We start from the raw sequence: 18844 nt of genomic DNA on the forward strand, positions 1-18844 counted from the left end.
TGATGCCAGCTTGGGTGATGGGAGGCAGATGGTAGACAAACATATCAGAGTACAATCAGTGGTATGGCATGGTCAGGCAGAGACAGGGCTGGGTGGTCACTCTCTAAAGGTATCCTCAGTTCCCATGTGATGAGGATGGGACTCAGAAATGCCCACATGTTCCGTAAGTGTCCGTGGACCATGGCTGGGTAGAGAGCTAGTAAACGTTCATAGGGCCACAGTGTGGTTTGGGTCAGGGGCTGGATGGAGAATATGGCAGGCACACAGAGGGCTGTACAGGGCCAGCTGACAAGAGGCTGAATCATCCAGGGAGTCTCAGAGCCTGAACCGAGCTCTCACCAGCCATAGGCTGCCAGTTTCAGCAGTGAACACCAGCAGGGCAAGCAGTGACCAGGGCCATGCAAACAAGGTGCACTGCTGCAGAAGCCAGAGGTGGTAGAGGACACCAAAAGGAACAAAGACTCCTGCCAGGCACTGCTGGGAGTGCACCATGGGTGCCCACCATCTTGGGGGAGAGAGGGGTGATGGGATGGAAAGCCGAGAGATTGAACCTGTTTAAATTCTTCCCTCAGTTGAAGAATAGCAGACTGGGCTGACTCTAGTTCTCTTCCTCCACCTGCCCCCATCCCTCAGTGGGTCAGGAATCTCGAGGAAGATGTAAGAGGCTATGATCTCTTCACACTTCTGAGTTCTACTTAATAGAATCAAAAATGTCCTCAACTCATATGTCTGACTGTTTGACACCTAACATGCATCTTAGGCTAACTTTGCCAAAATTGAATTCTTGACCCCTCTCCTAAAAATAACCTAGCCCACTCCCCGATTTCCCTCCCTCAGTCAGTGACAGCACCGTACCCCATGGGTTTAAGGATCAGCATTGATTTCTCCTTTCCCCTCGCCTCTCACATCTAATCCATCAGTAAGTCCTGCCAGCTCTTCATCCAGGCATACCCTAAACCCACTTCTTTTTTTCTCCACCATAACTGTTATCCCTACAAAGATTCTTTCAATATCTTCCCCCCCTGTTCTCACTCCTGAGGCTGCTTCCTGCCCATATGGTGCATTATGTGTGATAGAAAAATATATGCCTTTCTCCAGGTGAACATAGGCCCCTGCTGGACACAGGGCTTGGTGAGTCGTGCAAAAGCTGGATTTCAAGCCCACTCACCTACTCTGCGTGCCTTCCTCGCGTAGGATCCAACCTACATAAACAGAACCAGCACCCCTCCTCACTCCTAAGCTTCTCCCTATGGTCCGTTACCCACCAGCTGCCAGAGGGATCTTTTCAAAACACAAATCAGATATCACTGCCCTGGAAGACCCTCACTGTCTTCCCCAAACCCTTAGCACAGAGTTTCAGCTCCCCCCACCACCTGCTACCCCGTGACCCACGGTGTCCTGCATGCTGGGACCCCTGCTTCCTCCTTCAGCCTCATCACGCTCACTGGTGGCCGCTCTCTCTCTTTCCCTCCTGCACAGTGCTGGTCCACTCTTTGTGCTCCTGCTGTCCCCTCATGCTGGGAAATGCAGGCTGGCTCCTTGTCATCCAGGTTCAAGCTCAAATGTCACCTCCTCAGGAAGGATTTTTCTAAATGCCCCTATTCATACCACCCTCCTCCCACACCCTTTATCATATTACCTGTTTTGTTTTCTTGAAAGCATTTACCAACCTCTAAAATCATCTTTTTAATGAAAACATTTCCTCTCTCTCTCTCAAGAATAAAAGTTCCAAAAGCAGGGAAAGCATTTCTGTCTGGTCTGTTTTCAGAGTCTTGAACAATGAATAGCACATATTTGTTGAATGAACACTTGAATTAAAGAATGAATGGTGAAGATGCATGTGGTGCTATTGTAGGTGTTTCATAAAAGGACTGCACTGCTGACTGGCAAAGTCAAGTCTTTAGTGTTTCTCTGAGAGACAGTGATGTGGCCCTCGACACACACAGAGGGAAGAATAGCACAAGAAACCAGTGAGCAGTTTGTTGGACAGTGAACCATACACTCATGTTATAAGTTTTTCGATAAATGACATGGCAAGTTGATACCAGTGCCATTGGCGAATCTTAACAAAAGTCATGCTTATGTAAAGTTCTATCAGTATTTCAAAAGTTCAGAAATAATTATTGTGATGTACTCTACTTGGAATATAAAACCGTTGATAGAAACTATTGATGTCTAGATTACCATATGAGTTAAGGCAAAGATTTCTTACCTAAAGAAAAACTTATTTTAACAAATAATTCACGTAGTATATTCTATTTTGCTAATTTCATGAGGGTGAGCGTGAGATCTCCCCACCCCTTCCTTTTTATAATGTCTAAATTATATAATATGGTAAAAGATGCCCTTCAGTTCTGTGTTTATGATATTAAGGAATCTTTTGGGGTGTTGTTTTTCATTACTCAATTTAAAACTAGAAAAGAGCAAGTTTGAAAGTGTCTGGGTGCTTTTGAAAGTGTCTGGGTACTTTTACTATATGCAAAATATGCAAAACATATTCTCCTGATGACCATCTTATTTTCTGACTCTGAAACTTATTTTTTCACCTTTTGTCTTCATCCTGGTTGTGGTTTAAAAAGTCTGATCACAAAGAATGATAATAACACATACTAAGCAATAATTCAGATAGAATAATCTTCACATCTGTTCATCATCAAGTGCTCAAGTTTTCTAAAACGTTGTTCATTGTGTTACTAAATCCAGGAACCGCCCATTTTCACACAGTTTATTCCACAGCCCTTGTAAATGAATATTACTACTTGTGACTGAGCCCTGTCGTAACCAGTTCATGCAACTACTACAATTAGGGCATTTATCAAGAGTCACCATCTTCTGTTACCTTATTTGTTCCTAACGTTCAATCCTCCAAAGATGGGCTTGTCGTCTGAGGCTCTGGCTTGAGGTTTCTCTTCTCACGGTTCCTTCTGTTCAATTTAGGAGAAGCAGTAGTGGCATAGCAGGCTAGGTTTCATGGCATTTATTGAGATTACTGTAAGATACTAGTTACTAACTTACGCTCTGTTGAACAGTAGAAAAAACAATTGATTTTTACTTGAAACCCACTCTACTTTTCTTCTTCTTTCCTCTTTCTCCCCCTTATTGCCTGCTTTCCTCCCTCCCTCCCTCCCTCCCTCCCTATCTTCCTTCCTTCCTTCCTTCCTTCCTGTGTATACTGAGTTTCAACTATGCATTAAACCCAGTGTGAAGTAACTACACATGAACACATTTATAAAAGACCTTATTCTGTGCCTGGAACACAGTAGATGTTCCATTGGCAAAAGAATAGAATCAAGTACATGGTTTCTACCTTTGATCCTGGCATGATCGAATCTTTTATTTGGAGTTACCTAGGCACAACTCAATTAGTTTCAATTGTCTTATCATATCACAGAATCTTTGGCAAATGATCCTTCATCTTTTGCTTAAATAAATGAATTTTGCCATGATGCAGTATGGTATGGAAAAAGACCTGTACTTCATTTAGAAAGTGGTGAATAATTCACAAGATAGAGTATATAAAGCACTGTGCAGTAGAAAATGTGTTGGAATGGAAATCAATAGATCTGATTTCAAGTCCAAATTTCGTCCCCAGTGTGCTGTATAACCTTGAGTCTACCACTCCCTCTGTGTGAACCCCACTTTCCCCATTTGAAAAATTAGAGGATGTATTACTCAGGATTCTTTTAATCAAAAGTGACAGAAATCTAGCTAAAGCTAATTCAGGCAAAAAAGAGAATTTTTCAAGTCAAACATCTTCAGGCATGGCTGAATCCGGGAATCAGACAGCATTGTTGGAACACTGTCCTTCTCTCTGCTCTGCTTATCTCTGTGTTGGCCTTACCTCTCCTCCTGCAGATGGACTTCCACTATGGGCTCAAAGGAAGGAACCACTGTAACCTCACGTTTGCACCATCCCAACTTATTAACGCTAGAGGAAAGGACTGCTATTTCCCAAGATCTGCATACCAATCTGAGGAAATCTGAGAATGGTTTGCTTTGGTCACATGGCTATCCTTTGGCCCTGTTTCTGTTGCTAAGGGGAGTAGGTACTATCCTTGTTTGCATACAGATCACATGTCTACCACTGAAATTGGTTTTGGGGAGGGATCTTCTTGGTTGCCACCTGGTGTCCGTTTTCTGGCCACAGAAAAGAGCTGGAAAGACTTGGGATGGCACAAGCGTGCTCTCAGCCTTCCCAGGCAATCTGTTTCTCCAAGCCTCTGATAGATGAGGAGACACTGAACCAGAGAGACATTTCTCCTTTAAAGTAAAACTGTGGCCCATTTGCTTTGCTCATTTCTCTGCCCTGTCCTAGTGGATGGTAGTAAGTTTGTCTGCTTACTAGGAGGGTTTCTATTTCCCAAAGAGATGAGGTACTCGCCAAAAGTGAAATGGCTAGACTGCGAATAAGTCTGGGCTAAAACTCATACCTACCTTCTCCCATCCAGCGTCCTCTCCACACCACCGTGCTTTTTCTTTGCTCAAGCAGGTAATACTGATTTACCACTTGGTGCCTCAGGTCATGGGCTACCCTAGTGTGGAGGCAGTTGACAAGTTAATTCCTCCTGGGCCCAGCTTGAAAATCTTCTTATTAGTTTATATGATTTGCATTCCTAGAATACAGGCATTTTTGGAGCATTCTGGTTGACAAGCTCAATCAAATATCACTGCTTTTGGTGGTTGAGAGTCCGCCTGCCGATGCAGGGGAACGGGTTCGTGCCCCGGTCCAGGAAGATCCCACATGCCGCAGAGCGGCTGGGCCCGTGAGCCATGGCCGCTGAGCCTGCGTGTCCGGAGCCTGTGCTCTGCAACGGGAGAGGCCACGACAGTGAGAGGCCCGCGTACCGCAAAAAAAAAAAAAAATCACTGCTTTTGATTAAGAAGATGTATAGAATGAATGATTATGTTGAATTACAGGACCTTTTGCAAGAAATGCAGTCAGTCATTTCCAGGCACACACAAAAGCAAGACATGGAATGTGCACTGAGGGGCTCAGAGGACAGCAGTTAACGTTTAGGAACCTCAATTTCCTCACCTATAAAATGGGAGAGTTACACTAAATGACTTCTAAGGTCCTCCAGAAGTCTGTGAATATATGATTCAAGGCCTGTTGGAGTCTCTTGCAGACTTTAGACCCATGGGGCAGAGTTTATTTTAATAAGTAGAGCAGCTGTGTGCTGGAGATGCTTGGGGTGCAGGGGTTGTGAGTGTTTGGCCTACTTGACTCTATCTCCAGGGCATTGGCAGTCAAAGTCCTGCCCCCAAACACAGAGGCCTGGCTTGTTGATTCCTGAAATGTCACTGCTGGCATTTCATTCATTTTACTTCTGGCTTTGATCTCTCCAAAAGGACATATAACAACTTTGGAAGAGGCAGCTTATTTAAGCCATAATCAGAGGCTTTCCTGTGTGCTAGTTTTGAAAGTAAGAAGAGTGAGGGTTCCAGGCATGAGAAGAGGGGATTTAAGGTGATGAGGGGCATGCCATTAGGAGACCAGGGCACCGAAGCCACACTCTAAACATTTGACAGCTTTGTAGGGGCTCAGTCTCATAAAGGACGCTTGTCTTTAGATTGTAAGTGTGGTCAACACAGAGCATACGTGTCACTCACACTTTGACCTCAGGAAAACACTTATGGTTAAGAAAAAATTGCCGAGAGTGAACCCCTCTTCCTTCGCCAAGCCTTCTCTGAGCAATCTGCTCAACTGTGATGTGGTAAGAAGACAGGAAGAACCAAGTGAAGTTAACTGAGGTCACTGGCTGGCCCAAGGTCGCCAAGGCACTCTGTTGATAGTCAACACTTCATTTCACTTTTTTCTCATGCTGATAAGCGAGGCAACAATAGACTTTCTAAGGCTTAAATGACATATTGTAAATGTCAGCCTGCTGCTTGGGCTCCTCTTTCATTTTCTGTTCTATTGCAAAGGTGTCAAAAGCCAGTGAGATCTTGAATCCATTAAGCCTTCTACTGCTACCTGATGTTTAAAGTGATGTATAAGTACATGTAATTATGGTGCTCTTTTTTTAAAACACATTTTAAGATGTTCAAATGAAAGGTATTATTTAATACTTAATTTCTAAAACATATAAAATGTGTAATGATTATATGCTGTCCTTAGCCTAAAATGAGAAGTTCTGTCTGTAATTCTGTCTTAGTACTTCTGCTGTTTTTTCTTGGAGTAGGGGTGGGGGAGTGGTAGTGACAGGTTATACCAACCTATCTATATATAGGCTTGCTCTGTCTATCCATCCATCTATCCATCTTCTGTCTACTGGAACAATTTTGTGAGATGACAAGACCTTCATTTACTCATGCCCTTTACAATTATGCTTTGAGTACTTCCTATGTGCCAGGCGCTATTCTAAGTAGCGAGGATGCAGCAGTGAATGAAACAGGCAGAAACCCCTGCCTGCCTAGAGCTTCCATTTTAGTGAGGGCAATCCATAAGCAGAACATATAGTGTATTACACAGTGGTTAGTACTAAGGAGAAAATAAAATGGGTGACATTTGAGTAAAGCCTTGAAGGAGAAGAGGGAGTAAGCCCTGTGGATATCTATGGAAAGAGCATTCTAGAGAGAGGGCAAAGTGAATAGCAAAGGCCCTGAGGCAAGAGTATACTGGGAGGGTTTGAGGAACAGAGAGTAGAGTGAGGGACAGACGAGGGAGGAGGTAGTAGATGAAGTCAAAGGGATGGGGTGGCAGACAGCGGACTGCAGGGAGGCTTCTTAGGTCCTTATAAGGACTGCCTTTTACTCTGAGTGGAAGGACGCCATTAGAGGGTTTCAAGCAGAGGAGTGACATGGCTGACTTGACATTCTCATAGGAGTCCTCTGGCTACCGCATTAAGAATACATCGTAGCAGCAAGAGCAGAGGCAGGGAGGCCGTTAGGGGCCACCAAACACTCAGGAGAGATGGTGGTGGCTTGGATCAGGATTTTGGCAGTCAGGGTGAGGAGAGGTATTCAGATTCTGGACATGTTTTGAAGTTAGAGCTGAGATTTGCTGACATTTTACGGAAAGAAAGGAGAGAATTCTAAAGTTTTGGGCCTGAACGGAAAACATGGTGTTGCTATTTACTGAGATAGGAAAACAGCAAGAGAAGCAGGTTTTGAAGAAGAGGATCTAGAAGTCACTCTGGGCACAAATTTGAGATGACTGTCGGAAATGCAAGTCCAAGAGAGAACTGGATATAAAAGTCTGGGTTCAAGAGAGAGGGGAGGACCGGAGATCTAGACATGGGAGTCAATAACATGTAGGTTGAGCTTAAAGTCAGGAGAAGGGGTGACGTCACCAAGAGAATCAGCATAAATAGAGAAAAAAGTGCTCCCAGAACTGAGCCAGGGCAGAAGTCGAGGAGCTGGGAGAGGGGGTAGCCAAGGAGAGGAGTGGCCATGTTAACGCAAGTTCACATGCCCCACACACAGTGAGGCCAGACAAACTGAAACGTTGGGGTTTGGAGCAGAGAAAGGCTTATCGTAAGGCCGTGCAAGGAGAGGAGGTGGCTCACGCCCTGAAAAGCCTCGAGCTCCCCGAAGGGTCGGTAAAGCATTTTTAAAAGCCAGGAGATGGGGGGTGGGGGTCACAGGGTAAGCGGTCAGCTTGTGCACAGTTCTCTCATTGGCTGATGGTGAGGCAGCAAGGTGCTGTCACAGGGTTAACATTATCAGTGCTTAGGCTCCAGAAGGCCTGGGGCTATGTGCTCGTGGTCTCCAAGTAGTTCTTCCATTTGGTGGTGGTGGTGTGGGGTTTCACATCCACAAAACAACTCAGGAAATTTGCATCAAATACTGTTATCTAGGCACTTCAGAGAGGAGCTAAAGCAGAGGATATGGGGGAAGGCCTGTCCCGGGAAGGCCCCATAGGGTCCTGCTCGGTTACAGCCAGAGGAACCAAGGGAAAACCAGAGACTGCATCCATAGTCTTTGCCATGGAATAGGACATAATTAAATAGTGTACTAAAAACATCATTATACGTTATTGTCCTATATTTAGAAAAGTGTCTGTGATTTGGGTTGAGAGTAGGACAAACCAAAGCTAAAAGAACAGGCAAATGTGATGTCTTCTGGTCAGAGAAAGGTGATGCCTTTCCATCATTTTTCCTGCTTTGCAAGAGGCTGCATACCAAAGTATAAAATCTGAAGCATTTGTTTTAAAAACTATTTGGGGATTTTTTTTTTTCTGCGTAATTCAGGAGTAAAGTCATTATAATTCTCAACATGTTTCTATGGAATATTAGCCAAAAATTTTAAAATTAAATTTAGGCTATTTGAAAATAGGTTTTGTACAATGTCCAGAATATAGGGCAATCTGAGTTTGTGAAAAGGAACTTTTACTCAAATCCTTGACCTTTTATGGATAATGTTCTAACTCTGTGTTGAGAACATTTAGGAAAAGTGCGAGGGATGCCATGAATATTGCATAAGGAATGCTGTGATTTATTAATTAATGTTTTTAGCATAATTTTCTAGTTAGTTAATTCAAGGAAATGCAACTGAATTATACTCAGAAGTCAGTGAAGTAGTTGCACATCATCACCGTCACTTGTCAAAGGTAACCTATATATGGCATTCTACAAGCTTGAAATTTGTTATTTTTTCTGGATTCAAAATGAAAACTGTTGCAAAGGGAAATACATCAGTATAATAAGAGTTTGACTCGGTTCTCCTCTGAAGTACCCATACAATTTTTCTGCTAGAAAGAACAAATCACTTTCAGGATATGACTCAACAGCAACTTGCTCTGAACGAAACACACTTCATTCAATAGTGGATGCTGTCATGATTTCCTTTCAAAGATTTGAAAAGTTCCCTAAAGGCAAGAAGGTGTGATCGATGTTGATAAAGGAATATGAGTAACAGAGTTTTCTCTGAAGAGAAAACGTCTTTTATTAAACATAAGGGCAAAAGTGCTCAACATTTGAGGATCTAAAATATACTCTTTCACTATGATTTGACCCACACTGAATACGTATTCTGTGACTCACCATCAAGGGAAGAAAATAGCTCCAATTCTCACGCATGAGATCTGCTCCCCGCTTCTGGAGGAAAATCGTTACCCCTAAGCCCAAAGCTTTGTGCCTTCTCAAAAGCCTGGACTCCTCCTCAGAGACCATCTTATGAGCGCACACCACTCCATGTGCTGGGTACGCATATGGTCCGGAAAGTGGTTTCACTTAGATTTTTATTTGACATGTTTTGCACACCTCACCCCATTTTTATAAGGCTCAAATAAGAAGACTCATTTGAAAGATTTAAAGATGTAACTCTCTCTCTAAGTGTTGAGCTTTATAAGTTTACTCAACGGGGGAGTCCACACAGGGAAATGTAAAAACCAGACATGCTGTGTTCTGTTTGAATGTCTACTGATGCAGTAGTTTAATTAATACCACCATCTAGGAGCCTTGGTGGTAGGTGTGTGATCAGCAGTGACGTGAGCAGTAGTGAACATTATTGTCGTGAGCATCTGGCTGTGTTGCCAGATGACTGTGTGGTTCAGTTTGTTCTTGCTCTGTTCTCTGTCTTGCACTGGTTACCATTGGTGTTGACTGGCAAACTCTGTTGATGTCTATGAGCCTGTTTTTTCAGTGTCTCCTTATTACCTTGGTAACAAAGAGCTGCCCTGTTTCTGTTTGGGTACTTGATTGGTGTGTTCGCTGCCAGTCTGCTGCTATGCTGTAGCATTTAAAATATTACTTCCCCTAAATATTATAGTATTTTTTCTATTTCCTCTGACAATTGTTCTACTTTTATGATCTAATGTAATTGACTGGCAATATAGTATATCCCTTACGATAATGAATAATAATCACTTTTAAAAAAAAACCCTACTTTGGAGCATTTTCTTTCTAAAACCAGTAAGTCAAATTAAACTATCGTGTAGTTAATTTCCAATCTTAAGATGTGTTGTTTTTCAGAGATTTTAAATTAACATAGGAAAATGTCATAAACAAGAAAATTTAATACACTGAAAGTGTGTACTGCTCTACATAAGGAAAATATTTCAGCGTTAAATTTTTCCTCTTGTTAAAAAAGCTAAGACATTTTCATTCTTGCTAATGACTACTTCTTGAAATGCTCTAGAAATGGCTGATCACCAGGACAGCTATAAAACATGACCTACTAACATACTTTTATCAAATGATTTGAATGGCTGACCCTGTTTCTCTCTATAATCCCGGATTAGTGCTGACAATCAAATTAATAATATACATTTTGCCTTTCATAAATAAAGTGACTGCAGAAAATTATCTCTAAATTAACGAAGTATTTCTATGAAATGTTTAGTTAAACATAGCAATAAATTAGTTTCTTTTTAAAATAAAGTATATTTGCAGAATCATTTACTTGAGTTACAGCTTTTAAAACCAGATAATCTGCAAAGTTGAACATAATTCAAAGTTATACTTTATTTTAAAGACTTTGCATATAAAAGCTTGACTAGAAAAGCATTAGTGAAAAGCAACAGGTTCAAAATCATTTTTCTTCTCTGTTTTAAGAAACGATAAGTTCAGATCCATGAGATGGTACAAAACAAGGCTACCTCACACCAGGTAGAACATGGTGTTTATGAAATCTTGAGCTCCGTGCAATCCCCTTGATTTTATTCACTTTTCAAAACAGGATAGTGGCTTTGAATCAGTGTTGTCGGTGATGACTAACCCTGACCCATTTAGAAATGCTCATTTCATAATTCCCTCTTTTTACAGGAGCTTCATACTGTGTTTGAATACAGTAAAAACAGCAGCAAGTTCTTCCACATTTAGGGACACACTAACTGGCATTTCTGATTTTAAAATTAAAAGCCTTAATTTTTACTTTACTAATTTTACCTTTATTAATTTCCTTTGGGGAAAGCTTAATCTAAAGGAATATGAAGTGAAATCAGAAAGTCTTAACCTATTTAGAATAGCTTATATATCTTTTTAAATATTAAAAACCAAGTTCTTAAAAGGAAGGTAGGATAGATCTTCAGAGCATAATTATATGGATTTTAGGGTTCAATTGGGACAAACTGTAACAAAAACAACTTTTAGAGGGTCTTTTTATATAGGTAGTGTGTTTGGCAAGTGTGACATTGTTTTTTCCCATCACACTACCAAAACTAAAGACTTTTTATTCAGTAGCAACTATTACTGATACAATTCAAATGTTTTTTGTTTTTTGTTTTTTTTTTTTTTTTGCAGTATGCGGGCCTCTCTGTTGTGGAGCACAGGCTCCGGACGCGCAGGCTTAGCGGCCATGGCTCACGGGCCCAGCCGCTCTGCGGCATGTGGGATCTTCCCGGACCGGGGCATGAACCTGTGTCCCCTGCATCGGCAGGCGGACTCTCAACCACTGTGCCACCAGGGAAGCCCTCAAATGTATTTTTCTTTCCAGTAGGATACAGAGACAACTTAATTGTAGAGTTCTGAAATGATGTTGAATCAAATATGATTTAACCCCTGTGTAGTACAGAATTATCCTTACCTGAAGAGAGGTCTCATCTTCACCCTCAGCTCCCATAATGTGATCTCTAAGTCCTTGGAATGTTCTGCCTGATAAGAGTGTCTTTGTTTACCTGGGGCTTTGGGCCACACCAAACAGTCTCACAATGTGATTTATGGTGAGGGCTTTGGGCCATGTGGTATCATCTCTACCTCTGGTGGGGCTGGCCAGTAATCAGTCACACTGGCAGTCAACCATGTCTATGTGACCAAACCCCAATAAAAACTCTGCATACCAAGGCTCAGGTGAGCTTCCCTGGATGGCAATACTCCATGTGTATTGCCATACATTGTTGCCTGGAGAATTTAGTGTTGTCCATGACTCCACTAGGAGATGACAACTGCCGGCTTGCATGGGGAACTCTCCTGGTCTTTGCCCCATGCGTCTCTTCCCTTGGCTGATTTGATCTGTATCCTACCACTGTAATTAACCATAACCATGAGTATAGCCACTTTCAATGATTTCTGTGAGTCATTATAGCAAATTATCAATCTGAGGGTAGTCTTGAGGACTACCTGAATGGTGTCAGAAGCAAGATGGTCTTGGGTATCCCTGATATCTGTAGTTGGTGTCAGAAGTGACTGCAGTCTTGGGGACAGTCCTTTCCTGAACTTGATAATTCCCCAAAGTGAGACATTCTTTTATCCTTGAAAATATTTTTGGTGACATTTTCATTGCACAATTTTACTAATATGACAGTCCTTATGGCTGTTCCCAAATATTCCAGGTTTTTCCTTCTAGATATGTGATAGAATTGCACTTTCTCACCCACCTAAATTTGAGTGTGGCCATTTTGATGAGCTTTGACCAATGAAATGAGAATGGAATTGACGTGAGGTTAGATGCATAAGATACAATTATGCATCCCACTGCCTCTTCCCCTCTGCCACAAACTGATAACTTTCTAGATAGTAACTGTTCCATCATTCTTGGTCCCAGAATGAAGACAAGAGGGACCAGAGCTCCCAGCTGAATTATGAGAGAAACATAGCATGACTGAGAATTAAACCATTATCGTGTTAAATCCTTGTGGTTTGCAGTTATTTGTTATACAGCATAACCTTGCAGTTATTTGTGGTTTGCAGTTATTTGTTATACAGCATAACCTTGCAGTCCTTGTGGTTTGCAGTTATTTGTTATACAGCATAACCTTGAATTCTGATTCAAACCACCAAAATCACTATTTGTTCATAGCATGACAATGACATTCCCTACAAAAGGACTATACAGAGATGCTCTTTTTAAAAATTATTATTGGCATAATTCTGTGGTCCTTAGCTTGAAATGAAGTATATCACAATTGTCTGTCCAGCATTCTTTTAGATATGGCCGTATCTGTCAAAATCTAATGTAGTTGAACAAATAATTCCATATCTAGGATTATTATTCAGTAATGTCTGCAGAGGTGCACTAAGACATGATCTTCATAATAGTAAAAACTAAATTTCAGCGATAGGATAATAGTTAAAGGAATTGTGATTTTTCCATATAAGGGGAACTTCTCACTCATCCACTACAAAATATGAGGGGGAGACCTCCTATTCCAACCACGATAAACAGGGACTAGATAGATTTACCCTCTATGGAAGAAAAAAAGGTGGGGAGGAGACAAAATATTAGAAACAACAGCTTTCAAGACACAAGACATCAGAAGCCCTATGAGTGCCGCCATTTTACTGCATTGAGAGCTTCTAGACTGCTATACAGGAAGGGGGAACCCGGGCTGAGTTTAGTGGACCCCCTGAACTTAGGTATTTGTGATATGCCACTAAAGCAGTACTTAGGGGGATAGTTATAGCACTGAATGCCTATATTAGAATAGAAGGAAAGTTCAAAATTAATGAACTCCACTTCCACCTTGAGAAACTAGAAAAAGTATATCAAATTAAACTCAAAGTAAACAAAGGAAATAACTATCAGAATAGAAATGAATGAAATACAAAACAGAGAAAACAATTCAGAAAATCAATGAAACCGAAAGCTGGTTCTTGGAGAAAAACAATAAAATTATTAATACTTTAGCCTGACTGAACCAGTAAAAAAGTGTAGAGACAAATTACCAATATCAGGAATGAGAGAAGTGACATCATTACAGATACTACAGACATTAAAAGGATAATAAGAGAATATTATGAACAATATTATGCCAGTCAATTTAACAACTTAGATGAAACGGACAAATTTCTTAAAAAATGCAAATGTCCAAAGCTCACTCAAGAAGGAATAGATAACATGAGTAGCTCTATGTCTACTAAAGTAATTGAATTTGTAGATAAAAACCTTCCCACAAAATAAACTCCAGGCCCAGATGGTTTCATTGGTAAGTTCCACCAAATATTTAAGAATAAATAATCCATTTTTATACAAACTCTTCTAGAATATTGAAGAGGAGGAAGTACTTCCCAACTTGTTCTATGAGGCCAGCATTACTTGTTATCAAAATCTGAGAAGAATACTATAAGCAAAGAAAATTACAAGTCAATATCCCCTATGAACATAGATGCAGAAATTCTAAACAAAATTTTAGCAAATTGAATTAAACAATAGATTAAAAAGATAATAAATTATGACCAAGTCAAGTTTATCCTGGGAATGCAAGATTGGTTTAACATTTAAAAAGGAATAATGTAATTCACCATTTTAACAAACTAAAAAAGAAAACCGTAAGACCATCTCAATAGATACGTAAAAAGCATTTGACAAAATTGAATATCCCCTATTCATTAAAAAAACAAGAAGGAAGCTCTCAGCAAAGTAAGAATGGAAGGGAGCTTCCTCAACCCGATGAAGGGCATCTATCAAAAGGCTATAGGTAACAACATACTTACTGATTAAAGATTCAATGCTTTCCGCCTAAGCTCAAGAACAAGCCAAGGGTGTCTGCTCTCACCAGTAATCTTCAACACTGTACTGTAGGTAAAGAGCAGTCAGGCAAGGGAAAGAAATTAAAAGCATGTATTTTGGAAAGGAAGAAGTAAAACTGTCTTTATTCACAGACAACATGATTGTCTATGTAGAAAATCCAGTGGAATGTACTAGATTCCAATGGAAGCTTCTAGAACTAAAAAGTGATTTTTTTTTTAGCAAGGTTGCAAGATATAAGATCAATGTACACAAATCAATTATATTTCTATATATTGGCAACAAATAATTAGAAATTTAAAATATAAAAAGAAATACTATTTACAACAACATTTTAAAAACTATAAAATACCTAGGGATATCTCTGGAAAAAAATGTGTGCAAGACCTGGATGAAAACTCAAGCATTGCTGGGAGAAATTAAAGAAGAGTTAAATAAGTGGAGTGATATATTGTGTTCATCGATTTGAAAACCTAATCTTTTTAAGATATCAGTTCACCCCAAATTGATTTCTAGATTCAAGGTTATCTCTGGCAAGATCCCAGCAAGATTTTCTGTAGATATTGACAATCTGAGTCTAAAATGCAAAGAATATAGAATAGCCAAGACAGTCTTGAAAGAGAACAAGTTGTAGGGCTAAAACTACCTGATTTTAATAATTATTATAAAGTTACAGAAATCAAGACAGTGTGATATTGGCATAAAGATGGGCAAATATATCAATTAAACAGAATAGAGGGTCTAAAAATAGACCCACACATACATGGATAAATGATTTTCCATAAAGATGCAGAGGCAATTCAGTGGAGGAAAACAATAGTCTCTTCAAAAGCTAGTAATGAAATAACTGGATATACATATACAAAAAAAGTGAACTTTGATTCATATACAAAAGTTAACTCAAATGAATCATACATCTAGATGTAAAATCTAAAATTATAAACCATATAGGAGAAAATCTTTGTGAACTTGGCTTAGGCAAAGATTTCTTAGATTTGACATCATGATCCTTAGAAGATCAAACTGATAAACTGAACCTCAACAAAATGAATATTTCTGCCCTTTTGAAGGAGTGTAGAAAGGCAAGTCACAGACTGGAAAAAAAATGGTTATAAGTCATATATCTGAGAGGGAATTTGTATGCAGAATATATGAAGTATTCTCCAAGCTCAATGAGAAAACAGACAACCCAATTAAAATTAGGCAAAAGACTTTAACAGACACATCGCCAAGGAAGTTGTACAGATGGCAAGTAAGTACGTGAAAAAATGCTCAACAGCATTTTTCACTAGGGAAATGTAAGTTAAAACTGCATTGTGATACGTCTAGACATCTATTAGATTAAAAAGTGTGGGTGAGAATGCGGAGGAAATGGAACTGTAATACGTTTCTGGTGGGAATATAAAACAGCCTCATTGGAAAAGACATTGGCAGTCTTTTTTAGAAGCTAAACATACATGTATTATATAATGCAGCTCTTCCATACTAGGTGTTCACCCAAGAGAAATGAAAGCATATGTCCATACAAAGATGTGTAATGTTCATACCAGCATTATTTATAATAACCAAAACCCAGAAACAACCCAAATATCCATCATCAGGTGAATGTATAAACAAACTGTGTTATATCCATAAAATGGAATACTACATAGCAATAAAAAGGAAAGAACTATGTATGATACATGCAACAACATGGATGAATCTCAAAACAATTATGCTGAGTGCAAATAACCAGACAAAAAAGAGTACACACTCTGATTCAATTTACAAAATATTCTAGAAAATGTCAACTAATCTATAGTGTCAGAAAGCAGATGGGGGAGGGGTTGAAGGAGGGATTACAGAAGGGCATAAGGAAACTTTCGGGAGAAATTCGTATGTTCATTACCTTCACTGAAGCAATGGTTTCAAGGTGTCCAAACTTATCAAATTGTACATTTTAAGCATGTGCAGTTTATCTTGTCAGTTATACCTCAATAAAGATGTTTGTAAAAACGAAAAAGAAGTAGGGGGATCTATATGTGTTGATAGAGAACTATGTCCATGGTGTAGTAAGCAAAAGAAGTTCCAGAACATTATATACAATTTGAGCTCAGATTTTTTTCAAACTAACAAATGAGAATAATAAAATCCTTGCCTCTCACTGGATACTTTGGGGTGTGTACCAAAGGTCTAGTAATTTACACAATGAACAGTGGTTATCCCCAGGGAATGAGATGTGGAGCAGGACAAGGAAGTGATATATACATATTTAACACTGAGCTGTTAACACTTTTGATATTTTAAGTTTCAATTATTTGTATACTAATAAAGGGTGCACTTTCCAGGGAGGTTTTAAGTTCTAGAAACTGGAATTGCAAATTCACTCCCATTCGGAGAGGCTGGTAGTCAGTTTCACGGCGCAGGTGGCTACAGCGATTTCGGTGAAGGCGGCGGGCAGAAACTTCCCACTAACCAACTAAGAAGGTGCCCTGCGGACTCCTGCGCAGGTGAGAGCTGGCGCGCACGGTCTCCCGCGAAAAGTGGAGCTGCGCGCATGCGTGAACGCCCGGGGGCGGTCTGGGAGACGCCTGCGGGCTCAGGGGTCTTCGCCACGGGCCCAGCGCACTCCGCTCCAGTGTAGCGGCTTCGAGCTGGGACGGCGTGGGCTGGTCCCGCCGCCGCAGCCTGGCCCACGAACACCGGGGCGCGCGCGGAAACACACGCGGTTCTGTGTTGCAAGGTAGCCTTTCCTTCTGGGGGGCGCGGTGGTGTGCGGGGATTGCGCCTCCGCTGGCTTTGCGAAAAGCCGCGGGCCGGAACGCGGGTCCTGACTCGGGCGGGTTGTGGTTTGGGGACCGGGAGGCGCCCCGCCCAGCGCACTTTCTCCGGGAACGAGGAGGTGTGACCTGGCCTCCGCAGCCGGGGCGCTGCCCGCCGAGGGCCTCCCGAGGCGGGGAGAGGGAGGGGGGGGCCCTGGCTAACGACCCCACCCGGCCCCAGGCCAGGCCACCTTGCCAACGTCCACCCCCGCATTTGACTTGCGTTGAGGTCGGGTCTTACGTCTGGTTTTTACAGCCACAGGTGGTTGGTTTTTTCCCGTGGTCGTTTTTCTGCAGGGCCCAGCTCGGGACCCAGGTTTCCCGAATTCAATCATTTTGTTCATCTTTGGAGGGTAAGCTCTGAAAGGATTGCATTCGTCTTAACCTCTCTCTCTCTCTCTCTCAAACGCGCATTACATGTTTCCAGTCCATGTAGTTGATGAGAATGCTAAGTGATTGATACACGCGGTTGCTTTTGCACGACTACTTGAAGGGTTTTCCTTTTACAGGAGGATCGTGTTAAGAGTTTAAATTTACAAAGGCTTGTCTGGGAGAAAAGTAGACTCAAGCCTTTCCTGTGAGTTGGAAGAATCTATTCTCTCTTAGGTATACTGGTTTTGTTTTTAGCACCTGTGCCCAGAAAGTTTCCCCAAAGTTGAAAAATCATGATTATTTCCTCAGAAAAATGTTGCAAAATGCCTTCCTGAACTCTTTGTATTAATTGTTGGATCCCTTGGTGTACCCAGCCCTAAGATAGGGCTTTCCCCACGTCTGAAGGCTTCCCCGTAGGGGGCCTGGCTTCCTGTGCTCGCTCCTTTTTCTCTTCCAGAGTTGGGAGTAGAGGTGGTGAGGGTTAAGAGAGGGGAACAGCTGGGCCTCCCTTTCAAGGATTTTTAACAGATAGCTCAGTTCAAGTTCTGTTTAACCCTCTCCTTGCATCTCAAAAGGTGTTTTGAATCCACATGTAGTTTGAAAACTTCAGTTTTCATGAGTCATTTAAAAGCAAACATACCTATTTTAAAATTAAAAGTTTTCCTGAAAAATAAATATATCTTGATACAACAGAGACTATTGAGAGTGTATAGAAAATTGCTAAATCAATGAAAAAATATAACACCAAAAAGTTGGCAGTTACTGCTTTAGGAAAGATTTGTTTGACATAAATACTAATTTTTCTCCTGTTGAAACCTTGATGATATTGTAATTTGACTTTCATATTTTAAGAAATTGTAGGTCTTAGATTTAGAAGGGAACTTAGGGGTCATGTGGGCTGCAAAGAACATAAATATTTTTGAGAACATCCCTAAAAAATTGTTTGTCCTCTGTTTGGGATATGTTTAGTGGGAGGATTTTGCCCCTCAGCACAATTTGCTTCTATTAGAATGCTGTGTGTTTCAAAGCTATATTTTGGAATAAATCTTCTGCTCTCCCGCCAGGCCACGCCTCTCTGGTCATTGCACTGGTGACTGGGATTTCAGACCCCTTAGCAGAGACCATGTGCCTGTGGTGGCAGCAGCCTGATTTCTCAGTGTACCACCTTAGAAAAGTAGCTTAAATAAAGAACATTTGCTCATTATTTCTGTTCATCTTCATCTTGCTGCTTCCAACGAATTTGTCTAACCTTTTAGATAGTTTTGAATTTTTATTCTTTATCTGTAGTATTTACACAATATTTCTACTGTTGCGACTATTAAAAA

The sequence above is a fragment of the Grampus griseus genome (genome assembly GCF_964374135.1).
Source record: "Grampus griseus genome assembly, chromosome: 3".
Classification (NCBI taxonomy): domain Eukaryota; kingdom Metazoa; phylum Chordata; class Mammalia; order Artiodactyla; family Delphinidae; genus Grampus; species Grampus griseus.